Genomic DNA, 17,303 nt, shown 5'->3' with positions numbered 1-17,303 from the left:
GTAAATTCAATGCTGTCTTATTCAACACAAGTTTCTATCGTTTCAAACATGACACATGAACATCTCTTAATACTTACCAAAGGAAAAGCAGGAAGAGAATAACTAGAAACTTGTTCCATCATTTAGCTAAATAACAACTCTGCTTAAATTTCTTAGGCCTCTTATAACCACTGAATGCAGAATTGCCACCAGCGGCTCCATTAAGGATCCACTCGTGCCCTGTTTCAGCTTAATGTTGGTAAAGCTTACTGACTGACAGAGTGTGGATATTCTCCTTAGTTTATCACTGAGAGATCAAATCATAAAGTGATCCACCAGCACCGTGCAGACACTTATTGCTTATGCATGCTCAACTCTCTACAGTTGGTAGCATGTTCTGCGCTAGCCTGTATAGCAAGCATGTCCAAAGTATTCCATAAAGGGCCGTGTGGCTGCAGGTTTTCATTCCAACCATGGAGGAGCACACCAGGCTGGACTCATTTAATCATCTGATCTCAGTCTTCAGCTGATAATTAGGTGACCTCTTGACTGGTTGCAACAAAAACCTGCAGGCACAGACCCTTTATGGAACAGTTTGGACATGCCTGCTGTATAGCATATAATATAAATTCTGTGGCTCACAATCATTGTCGTGGATGATGATAACACTTAAAATTAAAGCTGCAAATGTGGATAAAATCTCCCCTTTAACCACTTCGATGTTAGAAAAAACAAAGCTGAAAACTTTAACTGTGTTTGGTCGTCTTTGATTAGTGTGACCAACATATTCCAGAGGCTGGAAAAGTGCCCGACTGGTTTCAAACTCCAACAGGTTTCAGACGTCCGAATCACTGCTCACATCTCTGATTCAGACAAAACATGAAACGGCAATGCACGCTGAATACCTCTGATGTAAAAAAAGAAGTTTCAAATGATTAAAAACAAACTAAAATAAAGTATGAGTCGCTTGAAGATGTGGCGAAATACAAACAAGACGCTGACAGGACTTTAACTTACAGGAGTAACACAGCAGTGTAGGTGGAGTTCATGTGAAAACCTCTTAAAGAGAATAAGCTGGAAACGGTGACATCTCTACTGTTGAGTCAAATTCCTGATTAGACTTTGAATCCAGAGCTATGTTGAGGAAAAATGTTTCAAGCCTAACTGCAGCCCGCCTTGCGTCACACACATTCTGCCTGTGTCAGGAGTTTGTGGAGAACATGATACAGTTTGACTGAGTGGGTGTTGGTTTGAATTGCACAAGCCGACAGGGAGGATGCTGGAGAGTAATTCTGCTGTTGGATTATGGATATTGCACAGGCTCCCCTTTTTGTTTTTTTTTTGTTTGTAGCTTGTCGTTGATGTCGGTGCATTGTACAGCCTCTCCTTCTGTTCCCAGCAGTGTTAATGGCAAACAAGAGGGGCTTCTTTCACTGCGTACACTGCACTGTGACATGTAGGCACAGATGTATAGCATACACACAACATACACACACACACACACCTCACAAGGCTTCTTGTGCTTTTTGTTTCCCTTCGTGCTCTCCCCTTTCCATCTGACCCTCACCACCTCCTTCACAAACCGCCAGCTCTCCATCACCCTGCACATACACACACACACACACACACATCATCATCATCATCATCACACATACACACTAACCTCTCCTCCAACTCCCTGACCTCAACCCGTACACCCCCTGAAACCTTCGGGGCTACAGGGGAAAGGTGTTTGAAACATACACACATCCTGTCTGTGGAAATACAGCTCAGCACACAACCGCCAAGTGAAACACACACACACACACGCACACGCACACACACACGCACACACACACACCTACTGTGTCATATTACACCATGAGTTGGGCTTATGGGAGGCTTCTTCACTGTTAGATCTCAAACAGTGGGAAGGATATAAGTGAGTGTCAAGGGAGCGAGGGAGAAGAGAAGAAGAGGAGAAGGCGAGGAGGTGAAGAGGGGGATAAGGAGGATCCATCAACCTTTTTCCATCTCCCAGGCAAAAGAGAAAGAGGAACTAAAACATGCACACATGCAGGCACACAATGGCACATAGGGCATGTAGCTTTATGGCACGAAAGAGAAAGAAGCTGCAGTTCTCGCAGTGCAAACAGACCTAACGCTTTCAGAACTGTGAAGTAAACTGAAAGGTTGATGGAAAAATCACATCCAATACGTTCACTCCGCTCAGTAAAGCCAAAGAGAAATGAAACCCAGGCGCAGAGGAGCAGCATCTTCTTTGTTTATGGGAAATGTGGTCTTAATTTTGAGAAACACTGGCATTAACAATACCACTGGTGTCAGATAAATGCTCGCAGTGGTCTCATTTGTTTACGCTAATCATACTTCAGTGTCACCATTAATTTGATCAGCATATGTCTGTGTTTTTAAATGCTACGCGTAGCACCTCTAATGGAAAAACATTTACAGTATCTCTTACACTGGCGGCATGTCTGTCGTAAACATGGACAGCTGATCCAGGCTCATCCACAGCATCATCAGCTGGCCTGCCTTTGTTTCACAGGGGATGGAGGATGTGAGTCTGGCCACTTAGAGATAGACACAATGCCAATTAGGCACACGCAGATGCATGCATGCGCACATGCATACACACAAATTCATGGCAAAGTGCTGTGGCCCTACACAAGACCTGAACAAGGGAGTCAGGATCTGTCTCTTCTCAGTGATAATAAACATGCAGTGGAGAGACATAAAAGAAGAGGAAACAGTGGAAGAGAATAGGGTAGAAGTTTGGATACCCACCTTGGTGTATTTTCTGTTATTCGCCCTCACACTTGGACCCTCAGGGGAGCTCCATTGTACCGAAGCGGAAGGGGAAGGTGGGTGGCAAACTGAGGCTGCGAGTGCACCAGCAGGGTAGGTGGTAGGTGGCATTCACATGGCTGTGTTTTTAAGGCTTGTTTTGAAGACATTACTGCATCTCTGCTTGCATTTCCATCAAGGATGCTAATTTCCATTGTCTTGTTCTTGCACAAAGAGGGAAAGCTTTTCAAGCAGAGAGCGCTGTGTTTGTTACTGGCGTGGACGCCGACAGTAATTCCCCTGATCGCTGCTATCATCAGCACCGGTGCCCAAGCTCTCGTGTGACGGGTAGAGTGACTGATAGAGCACTGGTATTGAATTTGTGACGATGACGACAGTCGCAGCTCGCTGACTCCTCTCCAACACGCCCAATGAGCTCATATGTTGTCGACAGCGCTTGTGGGACAAGTTCATCGGAAGAATTTGGCTGCCCTGACTTGGAGCGACTACAAAACATTAGCGTTTACCGCCTGTCACCGATGGGCAAACCACACAGCTCGCTGCCAGCTTGACATGCAGCTGTAAACTTGATGGGGAACCAAAATAATGGAGAGGGGAGGGGGGGGGGCTTTTCCACTTGTGGCCTCGTCTCATTTTGATGTTTGTTTTCCATTGACATTCTTAATTAAACATGTTGTGACTACCAGCAGACATTTGGTTTTACTGACAGACTGAATGGGACCTTTGATAGGAGAAATGCTTTGATAACAGCCTTTAATACACCAGTGAAGTGTTGTGTTTGATCGTGTGGATGCTAGATTTTGTGAAATAACTAAAAAAAAATACGTTTAACAAAATAAGTCATAGAATCAATTCTAAACTGATTGCATAACAGTCTGAGTTGTTGCGTTGTGCTACGACCAAAGAGACAAGCCTTGAGAGTAAGAAGTAATACCCGATCTCTGCTTCCTCCATCCCTCCTATTGTGTAGTTGGAATCCACCCACCCCCCACCCCGTGTCCCTCCCTCCTTACAAATGGTATTTTCTTGTTTAATTTAACAAGAAATGAGTAGTAAATGAAAGCTCGGGCCTCAAATCCCCAACGCGCCCTGTGCTCTGCTCTCCACTCCCCTATGAAAAGGCAATTTGTGAAATTATGTGATAGAGTAATTAGATGGAATTCACCCCCGCCTCTCCACTACACACACCACCCGTATCCCCGTTTAGATTGTTGCCTTGCTAAACTGAAGTAGGTGTGTGTGTGTGTGTGTGTGTGCAGAAAGGAAAGGCAGGGGGAGAGGGGGGGTTTGGCATTCAGAGTGTTAGCATCGGTATATTAGCCTGGCAGACTGGGACACACACTCTCATACACATTATCACTAACACTCTCTCATTCTGGCTCTCCTCCCCTCCTATTTGTACACAGACTCAGTGTAACGAGGGGCAGCCGTGATCGCAGCTCATAAAAGAAGCCAACCCGCAAACCTTCAATGAGCTGCTCCCCCCCTCCTCTCCTCCTCCCTTCTCCCCTTAAAACATGTAAAACGCACAGAGAGAGAGTATAAAAAATCCAACTGGAAGGCATAATCCACCGTTAATACAATTAGAGTCTAATTTAACCGCTCGTGTACGCAGATGTAGCCGAGCTGGGGGAGCGCTTTTACCCCCCTTGGAAATGTTTTTTTTTTTCTTCTTTTTTTTTTTCTCAACGCAGCAGCGTGCAGCAGGGTTTTGAGCAGAAACAGGTGTGAAAAGCAATATAATTCATTTCTGCGCTGGCAGAGGAGGCCAGGAGCCTCGCTGTCGTGGGCCCTGAGCGGTGGAGGAATCCAGGCTGGGTGTGCGGGGCGGGAGGAGGGTGCGAGGAGTTGATGGATGGATGGATGGATGGATGGATGGGTATTTGATCATTAAAGGCAAAATGGTTTCACCTTCTATCTTCATGTCTGAGGTTGGATTGAACAGAACAGAGAAGGGCAAAAGACACAAAATTGCTCTCTATGTTGGAGGACGGTGTCTGTGATGGTGATTAAATTTTTTACCAAGTCACTCTTGCTGTGACTAAAGAGATTCCTAGGAAATACGCACCAGGAACTAAATAGCTGTGTGAATTGGTGACAGAGTGACTCAGTACTGTGTGTAATCTGCTCCTGATATAATCAGTATTCAGCAGTTCTTCTCAGCTCAGAGAACACAAACCAGATATGTAAAGCCTCATGTAAACAACAGACGGGAGCAAGGAAAAAAACCCCTTGAGGTCAGAGTTCACCATTGCCTCAGATGCCATTAGTCTTCGGCTGTTTATTGCTGGAGCCTCGACATGTCAGCACCCTGGTCACCCGCGACAACCCCGACCCGTCACGGCAACCCATGCTTGGACGGGTGTTATCCGACTGGTCCACCCATGTTTGTGCGCGCAAAATCGTCCCTTATCTTCATTGTCACAACAGTTGTTTATCTGAGGCTTCCTTGTGGCCATTTTTGCCACGGTTACGGTGATAAGAAGGAAATGTGGAAGACAAAGGGGGGGGGGGGTATACAGCGTGATGAAGAGGCAATGGTTGGATTGAATCCAGAAGGCAGAGATGTTATGAGTATTCTCTCTGGTGGTCCTGTGATTGTTGTTAGACTTGTTTGTCTTAGTTATCCGCTGCGCAAATTTCTTTCTCATGAAGAATAATTTCAGTTGACTGTCCAAGCTGCTCGGACGCCTCGCCAATAACTTTGAGGAGACGTCAGGAAGTGAGCGTGATAGGAAAACATCTGCAGACTTTTTATGTGCTTTCATTCACTTATTCACAAATGACAACAAAGCCACAATGTCCATCCTGATACTGTGAAGTAATATAGTGGCCTATGTGGCCTGGTGTCTCCGATTAGGTCTTAATTCAATCTAAATGGCAGGCAGAATCTTTGGCGCCACTGCATTAGGATTTCAAAGAGGTCCTAAGAGACAGACAGACGGACAGATCTGCCAAAGGCCTGGCATGACACTGTGAAGAAACACAGCGGAAAACAAGCGAACAAGTTAGTCTTATTCTTGGCATTTTTATTTAGTTTCAGATAGTTTATCACTGGGAATGGATTTGGCTGTGGGCTGTGTGTTTGTGTGTGTGTGTGTGTGTGTGTGTGTGTGTGTGTGTGCATGCGTGCATCTGTCTTTGAGGGCGAGTGTTTGTGTAAATGTGTGATTCCTTTGGTGCTTGTGTGCATGTTTGCACGAGGGCATTTGGAAGCAAAGACTTGTCTGTACCAATCGCACGAGTGGTTGGTGTCAAAGAGGAGGCAGCTGAGTCAACCTGCCCACCCCCACAATACAGACACACACACACACACACACATACACTCATACTGTGCACCAACCCCCACATTACCCCACACCTTGTAATGAAAACATCATCAATTATCCCTCTTGACAGGCCCCAGGGACTGAAGGCAGACAGCTCTCTTTGGGGGCTTCTCTTTGTAGACTGACCCTCACAGATACACAGACTTACTCTTTGCAACAATTTCATGAGGGCGTGCATGTGTTTTCTTGTTGTTTTTTTGCTCTGCGTATTAAAAGCTGATAGGCAGATGACCTGTCTTTGCCAGGAGAGTAGATAGCGGTCCATGGGAGTTGATAGTAGATGGCAAGAAGGGTCCATGTGGTGGAGGTGTCTCTGTATGTGCGAATGTATGTGTGTGTGTGTGTTATGTGGGGTTCTGGCGGCGGAAGGGTGGGGGGACATGGTATGGCTGGGGCAGAGGGAAGCCATCAGTCCTGACAAGGACTCCTGAAAGGCCATCTGTTTCGTGATTGATGGATGGAATGATGGATGGGTGAGTAGATGGATAGAGGGATACAGTAGATGGGAGGAAGACTGACACATAGCAGATGCTGGCAGTTTGGAAGATATCTGTTGGTTTGCAGAAATATTGGGGTAAAACTGATGTTTTATGACGTTTGTTGAACACATGCCGTTGTTTGGAAACACATAAAGCCCTTTATCTGCTTTGGGATTTAATTTCTTCATTGGAGGTTCCCCTGCTTTGGCACAGATGTAGTCCATGTACCCCACCTGAGACCTGGCAGAGGCATTTAATGCACCTTAATGCATTTCATAAGTTTGGGTTTCTAAGGAGAGTTTAAGTGTTCAGTGACCGTTTCAGATACGCTTCCATCTTGCCAAGAATCTGATTCTGGGAAAAACACTGCATACTTTACATTTTTAAAGTAACCTTTTGTATAAATAAATATATATATATATATATATATATATATATAGTCTCTTCAAATTTCTGTTAAAGCTTTATTTCAACCTTTTCTGCTATTTTCTCCTCTCTGCTTCTTGTATCGTTTTACCCCTCTTTTTAAAAGCCCTCAAGGCCAGTTAACTTTTAATTCATGTCACCTTTGAACCTTTCCAAAATGTCTGCCATAGATCTCGACCAAAAGCAAGTTTGTGTGTGTGTGTGTGTGTGCGTGTGTTGATCTGGCCTTAGTCAAGGGGCGGTCGGTATGTTTCCTTGAGAACGTGAGAACTTTACAGACCCTCAAGGTCGGTCAGTAGCACTGGAGGGGATCACCAGGAGCAAGGGATCTGACATGGCTCCCAAGAATACACACGCACACGCACACGCACGCACACACACACACACACACACGTGCGAACAAGCTTCTTTTTAATTTCTGTTCTTACAAATTATATATTTACAAATTGCTCTCAGACTTTGGTCCAGTGAGAAAACGTTGTGTACAGAATCTCATCTCATCCTCAGTGGTTGTTTTTTAATGTTTTAAAATGGGACATTTTTAAATGATTAAACATCAAAGTGAGAGGATATTTAATCTCTCTTAATTTCTCAATTATCTTGTCACCATTATTACCATCTTCCTCTTTTTTTCTATGCCTTCTCCGTCTCCCCTCCCCCCTCCCCCCGACCCTCATACAATTTCATAGTTGGGAAACTATGAAACAGTTCAGTGTGTGGTTTCATTGTTGTACGTCAGAGTGATTGATGGCTTCATGCTGAAGCTGTGTTTCACACTAGTTCTATTTTTCATTATCAGCTGTATGCGATAAGTGCGTGCGTGTGTGTGCGTGCATACATGTGCGTGTGTCTTTAGCATGGACGAAGGCCCAACAACTCGGATGTGTGAAATCATTCTCGGTTTGGTACCTACTAATCAGTTTACGATGATGTGTAAATCTGAAGAAGAGGCCTCAGCACTTGGACACACACACACAGCCTCAGATGTAAACATACATACACACACACTTTAGCACAGGCCCACAGCAGTGACGTCAGTGCCTGGGTGGGGTGTGGAGTTCCCCACCATCACTGTGGTATTTATTGGAGAGTGAGTGGCAAGTTGTCGTATGGAAGAGTCAGGGAAAAATACTGTCATAAGTCTGTGGTTAGCTTGATGGAATGAGTCTATCCAACCCTTAAAGATTAGCAATGTTAGCGGTTTGGCCTCTCATTCTCACTCTAAGCAAATACGTTACCTTTACAACACTTCCTCTTTCTGTTTAAAACTCCTTAAATGAAGCTTTGGCAGTAAAGTGTTGACCACCCTTCAAGGAACAGAGTTTAGCATGCATTCTTTGTGTAGCATGATTTTGTTCAGCCAGTGATATATTAAATCTGCTAAGTGTGAAATCACATTAGCGCTAGCTGTTAGCCATTATCCATTAGGCTGTGTTTGGTGATCCAGAGGATTGTGGGATCTTTTCTGGCTGGAGTCAGCAGCTCAATACCTTTTACTTACAGCAACTGCAGCAGCCTGGCCTAGATACATCTGGTGTGTGTGTGTGTGTGTGTGTGTGTGTGTGTGTGTATGTGTGTGTGTGTGTGTGTGTGTGTGTGTGTGTGTGTGTGTGCATCTGTGTGTGATTGCATATGCAGTTGTGCTATTATTTGTACGTGTCCGCTTCATGTCTCTTTTGTATCTGCTGTGCATCGGGTGTGTGCGTGTCTCTGTGCCTCATTCCATGCGTGTGCTCGATGGATCCTGTGGCTTTGCCGTCGTGGTAATCAGTTTGCGCGTCGGCTGAACTAATTTATCAATTCAGTTCCTCCCACTTGTATTCGCTTCCATGCGTGAACCCGCTCTCTTTCCCCTACACTCTGCCTCTGTCTCCCTCTCAGACAAAACACTTCTTTCTGACAAAACCATAAGGGTTTCCTATCTTTTATGCATGCCTTCTGCCTCTCTGACTTCCCTCGCTTTTCTTCCATGACTCCCTCTCACTCGTTTTTTTTCCTATAATGTACAGCTGTGTTGCCTTATATGTTAATAGCCTTGAACTATGATATCATAGCAATACTGGCGCACTTGTGCTGTTTGAAAGGCATTCGGGAGAGAGCTATGATTTATTGATGAGACTTCTTGTGATATCTATCCATAGCTCATCATTTTACACCGACGTGTCTCATAATGTTATGATTGAAGTTTTCTGCATTAAACGCTGTGAGGCTCGTGGTGCACTCGAGGCAGGTGGGATGGAGGGTATGGCCATAGGCTGGTAGTGTGCTTACACTCGTCCAGCTGACCCTAGGTGCCCCCGTGGAGCGGGCCGGTCAGGTGTTTGTGTGCACGGCGATGTCAGTGCATCCGTGACACACACACCTACGCATGCATGTGGAGGTGTGTGTGTGTTTGTCTGCACTGTGTGTCTGTGTGTGTGTGTCCAGTGGAGTGAGAGAAATCATAGCTAGTGAACCAGGTGGTGAATGCAGACAGGCAATAACTCATGGTGGAGGAGCTGGACAGAGCTGAGGGCTTGGAGAGGAGATGTGGTGGGAAAACCCACGCCAACGCACACACACTTCTCGTTTTTCTCACTTTACTGTCCCGTCTTCCTTTTACTTCGTCTCCCCCCTTTCAAACATGCGTGTGTTCCTCTTATCCTCACGTCTGTCCTTCTCTTTACTCCTCTGTCTTCCAACTTATAACCGTAAATTTCACATTGCTCATTTGTCAGCTTTCTTCCTTTTTCTCTCCCTCCACTCTCTGAGGCGCGCTGTTGTAGGGTTAGCGATGGCGGTGGGGGGGGAGTGAACGGGACCGTGGGTGCTGCTCACTTGTTTGTTACGACAGATTAAGTCATTGATTTGTAAAAGCGGTGCACTGATGGAGAAGGCCCTCCGCTGCTGAAGACGAGGAGGGGGAGAGAATGCGGGAGAGGGAGGTGGAGGGATGCGTTCGGCTGAGGAGAAAGAAGCGAGGATATTAAAATCGAAGATGAGAGGTAAAGGAGGGAGTTAAGTGGAGGTGGAAGAAAAGGGGGGGTAGAAAAGGAGGCGGCATGAGATAGTTAAGCAAAATGCTAAATATAGAACAGAGGGATGGAGGGGGTGGAGACGGGTGAGAAAGATATGGAGATAGAAGAATGAGAGGAAGGAGGAGGGGTGTAGCTGTACTTTGAATGACAGACATGTCAGAGAAAGTCAGAGGAGGAAGAGTGGGAAAGCTTCATCTTTCGGTAGCACTGGCTGCGTCCTCCTTCCCTCTTATACCTGCAGCTCCAACGAGCATAAGGGAGCAATTGTGAAATACCCTTACCTAGTTTCAGCATTCCCCCAACCCAGGTTCTTTTCACCCCCCCCAGGGGCCAACGGTGAGTTTCTAATTAAAACGTCGGGGGCAAAAGGGTAATTATGATAATAACATAATAATATCGCCAGGGTTATTAGAATGTTCTGTGGTCCCCAAATTGCTTCCTCGGAGAGATCAGATTTCAGTGGCATTACGTAAAGTCAAATTTCCTTGAAAGTCAGGTGAAATGAAATTGATTCCCCCATGGTGGAGGTGCAATCTGAGAATCTGATTCCCTCTTGTATGTCACAGACACTGAGTCTAAAAAAAGCTCTTTAGTTTCTAACCACAATGACATATATCCAACCACCCCCCCCTTACTTCCAGGCTCAATTTAATCAGAGCAGTTTGTGTGGTTGGCGAGTGTACTCGTTTATTTAATAGTTTTGCTTTCGCCGCTTTGAACTCTCCCGCGCTTTGTTTCTCTGCAGCCGTCTGTAGTGTGTATTGTAGCTGTGTGTAACAAGAGAACATTTGTTTTTCAGCTTAGAGATCACTGCTAGGATGCTAGCTCCGAGCACCGTAGCTCGGTGCTCCGAGGGGCATCCCGCTGCTTTCTCTCAGCTTTCAGTGGTACCTGACTGGGTTGAGGCTTTGTGGATCCCTCCCACTCCCCATTTACACACCCCTCCATCCCAGGCAGCCCTGAGGCAGCCCACCTCCAGCTGTGGCTGCCGTTCACTGCGCCGCTTGGTGCAAGTACCGATTGCTTTGGAGTGCCTCCCCTCGCTCAAATAGGCAGTAATTACGGGCTTAAAGAGGTTTAGTGGTCCAGCAAACTACATAATCACCCCCTGAATTAGCCCCAGCTCATCAGCCTCAGTCCAACGAGCAGCGCTTACCACTAGCACTAGCTAGCATGCTGCACCCCCTTCCCTTTATTGCACAGAGGGAAGCACAGCAGCAGGTGTTGTGCAACATCCGGCCCCCTTAATAAATTTAGCCTCCCCTGAGCTGGAATAGGGAGGACTAATGAAGCACGCCCTCGCTCTTAGTGAAAGCAACCGGAGAGTACAGACAGCACACAACATAAGATGCCTTCCCTCACTATCAACAGACCTCACCCTTTACATTCTGTGTTAAACACAATACGGCACTTTGTTAAGACCCGACACTTGGTCATGTGCATACATGTCATAAGCTTCAGTATACACACAGGCTGGAGACCCACCCAAGTGTAAAGCACACGGATCATCGTTCACACCCTTCAGCACAGCAGGAACAGCAACAGCGGTGGCTGTGTTATGCTATGTGCCCTTAGAGTTGCAGAAACGCGATGAATGATGCTAATCATCATTTATCATAGTGGAGAAGCTGGTAATGCTGTACATTGTCTAATCCACTTTGTACTAAAGCTTTAATGACATACTTTTCACCCTTTGCCTCACCAGCCAGCGAGATTTATCTCGTTCCCATAGGCAAGAGCGCGGTGAGATTTCCCTAAACCAACAAAAGCTGTTTTTTTGAGAGAGAAAATGCTCATTAATGAATGAAAAGCCCAGGAACATCTGTTTTTTTCTTTATCTCCAGAAGAGATGGAGAGATTTGATGACAAAAACAGTTTGAAGGGGGGTTTCTTCGTTTCTGGTGCATATATCGAGGTTTAAAAAAAAAAGTGGTGGTGAATTATTCATGCTATGAGCTTTGAGTTGGTTTACCGTAGTCCAACGCCATAAACGAGGCTGTTTCTGCTTTTTTTGCGTATTAGGCTACAGCACTGAGGCGGGGGGTGGCGGGTGGGGGGAGTGTTGACATTAGAGAGGGCACCCTGAAACTCTCATCCTGTAGTTGGTTCATTTTGAGTCTCTCAAAAAGATCTGTTTTTGCTCTGTTTTGTTATTTTGCATCGGAGCAGCCCGAATCAGAGGAAATTAGGTTAGGGGTGCTTTGTTTTTTTCTGTTGTTGTTTTGTTCGCTCTCACTCTCTTTTCTTTTTTTTCTTCTTTAATCCCCCCTTTCTCCCAGAGCCAGCTTTGTTGCTGGGTCCCTGCTCCCTAATGAAGTCAAAGGGATGTCAGTCGATGCCACCTACACAGAAAGGAATTTGAAATGGCGTAGCTTTCGCAGCGCAGCGTGAGCACACACACACACACGGAGGATGAAACTTCCACCGAATGAGCAAGACGTTTTTGAAATTGGAAGCTTGTTGTATGAGATACAACAGACTTATAGTTTGGAACGCTTGTTTTAAAGTCTGCTTGTGCTCATGGTTCTGGGCATTTGTTGTTAGCATAACAATGTGCTCGCCTCCCCAAATATTTAAGGTAATCTCATATGTCTGGCAGCAGCAAGGCTACACTTCCAGTAAACTGTGCGTGTGTGTGTGTGTGTGTGTGTGTGTGTGTGTGTGTGTGTGTGTGTGTGTGTGAGTGTGTGTGAGTGAGACAGTTCGGTATGATACTCTGATGCCCTTCTAGCCAAAAAGGCCCCCGGATTAGCTGTCAGGCATTCCTGATGGGCAGCTCGGTTTCCACAGAGATTTGACCTGGGAACAGTGAGGGGAACAGACCTGGCCGAGTCAAGGCTTTTCACTTGTACCTCAGCTGGTACATGCAAGTCAGTAACCATGCATAATGTTGCTGTGACCCGCTTGGTGTTTTGGGTTGCTGGGGTTTACTGTGTCAGGACAGTTAAACGTCTCTTATAAGCGACCCAAAGTAAATTATTTATAACAGAAAAGCACACAAAAATAAATGATTGGATATTAAGAAGTTGTTTACTGTGATTCATCGCATTTACTGGCATCCCTGTGCCTTGTGGCGAACCCCAACCATCTGGTGGTAAAGCAAGCTATCTCAAAATACCGTTGACCCACGTCTGTTATCCACAGATTGTGCAGTGTCATGGCCTCACATGACTTCGGCAACATATGATTTTACTCTCTCTTATGCCTCCCTCCATCCGGTTCCATCGTTGCAGTTTTACAAAGCTAATGTGGCGTGTCAAGCCTTTTTAATGGGATGCACAGCGGCTTCGGAAGCGCAGCTTTAAATAGAAATGTATGCAGCGATAACGCCATCGTGCTAATGGCTAAAGAAGGACTGGGAGGACTGTGGTTGCAGTGAATTGGTTAACAAGGATGAAATCAGATGTGATAGTAAAATGTAGGCTTTCATTTAAAATGCAGTACACATGCTTTAAGATGCATATTTAACTGTTTACACTGACGTCTATTACTTAGTTAACACAGTAAACTCAGCCAGAAGAGAAAAATGTGTAAAGGTTGGATTTTACTATCATATTCTACACATGTCTACACATGTTTATATCATTTTTAAAGGGTGGATACCTTGTTTTTGAGCCAACACCAAACTGAAAGTAAAAAGTCAAAGTGTTCGGAGCCGTCAGGGGACGACAGAGAGAGGCAGAATAGGAAAGGCAACTGCCTTTGCTGAGGAGGCGAGATGCGGAGACGGGAGAACAGCGGCAAGATAAAAGACATTTCTGAAATAGCCCTCCCCTCGCGGGGAGCATCCCCAACAAAAGAGTGACTCAGACTCTTGTTCTTCTCTCCCTTCACTTACTGCTGCCCATAGACGAAGGTGAAGCTTTATACGGCTTGCAAGTGGGAAGGGAGGTACGACCTTTAAGGAGTACTTTTTCACTTCTGTTAAACCTTTGGTGCCTTATTGCTGCTGCTGCTGAGATTAAGTTTTGTTTGCACAGTTTGTCCTGTGAAGAGTAACGGATCTGTCCTCACAATAGCCGTGTGTCTTGTCAAAGTGACCTTGAGCGCGGCACCGAGCGAACTGTCGCTCCCATGTAGTGAGCCAGTCCGGCTTCGGGTTTCTGGAACGTAAATGGGAAAGCAGAACAGGAAATCAGAATCATAACAGTGCAGCTAGAGTGCGGTGCAACTTCCAAAATGTAAATTTTATTGAGTGTACAGGTTTTTATATACAGCTGTAATCTGATTACTGATGACTGTTTTTGTGGCACTGGTAACTGTAATGCTTGACGTTTTTTTCTACTGCTCAGCCTAGAATAGTTTTCTCCAGGGTTAGGCGTGGGACAAGGGGAGTAAAGGAGGGTCTGGAGGAATATTTAAGCTCTTATCTCTTCGTTAAACCCCCGGGGCTCCAGATATCAATTTCCATGTCTCCTCGCCTGTCTCCTTCTTCCCTCTTCCTTTCTTTCTCTCTCCTCTCTGTCTGTCTATCCCTCTCTTGTTCTTGTCTGAGGGGGTCAGAGAGGAAGACGGTCAGACAGGGAGGGGATGTTACTGATGCTCTGTTACTCACCCACACAGACATCTGCATGCAAACACACACACACACACACACACACACACACACACGACCACGCACAGCTGAACCGACTTGTAGGCCCAGCAAGCTCAGTGGCTCAAACAAGAACAAACACACACACATGAACACACACTCTAATGTCAGAGATTGCAAATACGAACACACTCGAGCAAAAAGCTTCGACTCAAATGGACACACACACACACACAGCAGACATGCACGCATACACCCACGCATGCACACACACACGCGCATGCACACTAGGATTGATAAGACACACAGAGGAGAGAGGCGAAAACACACACCCCTCCTGGCACCCACATGCTCAGAGCCCAGCAGAGAGCGGCGAGCGGGGTGGAAATTCTCATGAAAGGAGTTGTATATTTGGAGAAGACATATCATTAAGATAGGCGGAGGGAAGAGGGAAGGGAGGGAAGGATGCGCAGAAACTTTCCATCTGCTCTTTTAAAGAACATGTTATTGCTTTTCTCACTAAAGGCCTTTCTCTCTCTCCCTCCCTCCCTCTCTCTCTCTCAACCCGCTGAACCTCAGCCAAAGGCCGTTAAGACACCAGAATCACTCACAGACAATATTAAAACTGGGCGACTTGTTGCTGAGAGAGAAGCTAAATCACAGTGTTTTGACAGATAGGAGCTAATTTGGCGGTTTAGAAAAAAGGAGGACAAAAACTGTTTTGATGTTTTGGCTTTCGGGCCATCTTTGCCTGGTAACGCTTCCATTAAGAGTGTGTTATTATTGTACTTGAAAACTCTAGCACTGTGGAGGTACCATCAGAGACAGGAAGTGAAAGATGTTTCCAGATCCTTTACTTGGTTAAAAGTAGCAAAAACGCTCAATTAGAAGTAAAAGTCCTGCATTTGCAAGTTTCTTAAGTAAAAGTTGTGTTATCAGCAAAAGTACTAATGATGTCATGAAATCACCCCCGCCAGCGTTATGTTGTCACATGATTATTACTGATGCATTAACGTGTAAACAGCATTTTCATTCTGTAGCTGATGGAGCTAATTTTACAGATTGTACACACATGCTGTTGAGAAGTTTGTTCTGTAACCTTTAATCATATTATAAGTACAAGAACCTCAAAGTTGTACTTTTTTCCATGCTTGAGTGAATATACTTACATTCCACTCCTGGCAGAGTGTGCGTTGAACAGAGCTCACTCAGGCCACCGACCACATTTTTCTCCCAGTGCTGCTTTCTGTGATTGAGATTGTGTGTGTGCGTGTGTGTGTGTGTGTGTGTGCTGGGAAGCTAAAGGGAGGGAAGCACTGAAACAGGGTGTATTTGTGCTGTATTGTGGCCCCTGGCATGGCCGCAGCCACTCCCCCCCCCACCCCCCTCACACACCCCCCTCACACACCCCGAAATCACGAGGCAAACACTCCTGCTTCCACAGATCTACAACACATAGAATGGACACACTGATCTTTTTCATCTTCAATCAGCTTTGTTTGTTGAGAAGAAAGCTTTAAAAGACACATTGTTCACATGATTAGCTTGAAATATGTCAGTGGTGAGCGTGTGAGCGTGTGTGTGTGTGTGTGTGTGTGTGTGTGTGTGTGAGTGGCGTCTATATGTGAAGCGCTCCATGCGTCAGGACATCAGATGACACGAGCCCTAAAGAATAATGTTTTCTCACTTTCTACACACGTGGGCAGCCGAGTGGCGCCCCAGATTTGCAGCTATTTTAATTCTGATATTATCTGATCAGTCTAGAGTATGGGCTGATACTTACACACACACACACTCACTCACACAGTATATGAATGGACAGATAGTTCACATGCGTCGATGCGCACACACACACACACGCACGCACGCACATAAAGGCACACAAAAATGGCTGCAGAAAAGAAGTGGACACAAATTTGGCCAGAGGCGACAATGCAATTATAACTTGGCGCATGAAATTAGCCTCCTTGTGTTCCCATTCCCCACAACCAATCACATGGACGAGGGAAGGCTGGGAAAAAATCAGTCTCCTCTCTCTCTCTGCTGGGTCGTCCCAGCATTAAACACAATCCTGTTCATTATGCACTGAAAAAACTGTAATGAAAAAATGAAAACGCTGGCGCCGCGCTGATTTTGCACGTCTGATTGACTATTAAGTGTGTGTGTGTGTGTTCCTGTTAGACATACTCTATATATTATACAGTAGCCATATCTGTGGCGCCTATTGTCGGTCACCATAACACGGGAGGATAACTGAATAAATGTCAGGGTTCTTTCTGTCAGCGTGACCTGTTCCTGCCATTCAAGTGAATAAATACTCGTCGATGAAAAATGATGGCGAACAGAGTCGACGCTAAGCAGCCAGAACACACACGCAGCCGCTCGCTCAGCTTGTTGTGGGTTTGCAAGTTTTATGCAAGTAAGAAAAATATGTTTTTGGTATTGATTTCATTGCTGGTTTAAATTTTTGTGTATGGCAGCTGCTGTGCGGTCAGTAGAGCTCTTTGCCTGAACTGATAAAGAGCACATTAGCAAACAAAGTATGTTTTTTAATTTTACTGTAATGTGATAGAGATCACTGGGCGCTCATTCACACACCTGGTTGGACTTTTATGAGTTATTTCTTTCTTAAATGTACACGCAGCGTTTTGGACTGTAAGTAGCTTCCAGTTCATGCTATCCCTTCAACAATCTATTCTCTCCTTCACTTCCCTGCTCCTCCCTCCTCTCCTCC

General features: G+C 45.5%; 1 protein-coding gene across 1 annotated transcript in view; it reads left to right on the top strand.

The window, feature by feature from the left end:
- Positions 1–17,303, top strand: part of LOC121613770 (homeobox protein Meis1) — a 79,200-nt gene that overhangs the window by 38,085 nt on the left and 23,812 nt on the right. The gene's annotated exons all lie outside the window — the stretch shown is intronic.

The sequence above is a fragment of the Chelmon rostratus genome, chromosome 11, assembly GCF_017976325.1.
Source record: "Chelmon rostratus isolate fCheRos1 chromosome 11, fCheRos1.pri, whole genome shotgun sequence".
In the NCBI taxonomy this organism is placed as follows: domain Eukaryota; kingdom Metazoa; phylum Chordata; class Actinopteri; order Chaetodontiformes; family Chaetodontidae; genus Chelmon; species Chelmon rostratus.
The sequence above is the reverse complement of the archived record's forward strand: the minus strand, read 5'-3'. Positions and strand labels throughout refer to the sequence as shown.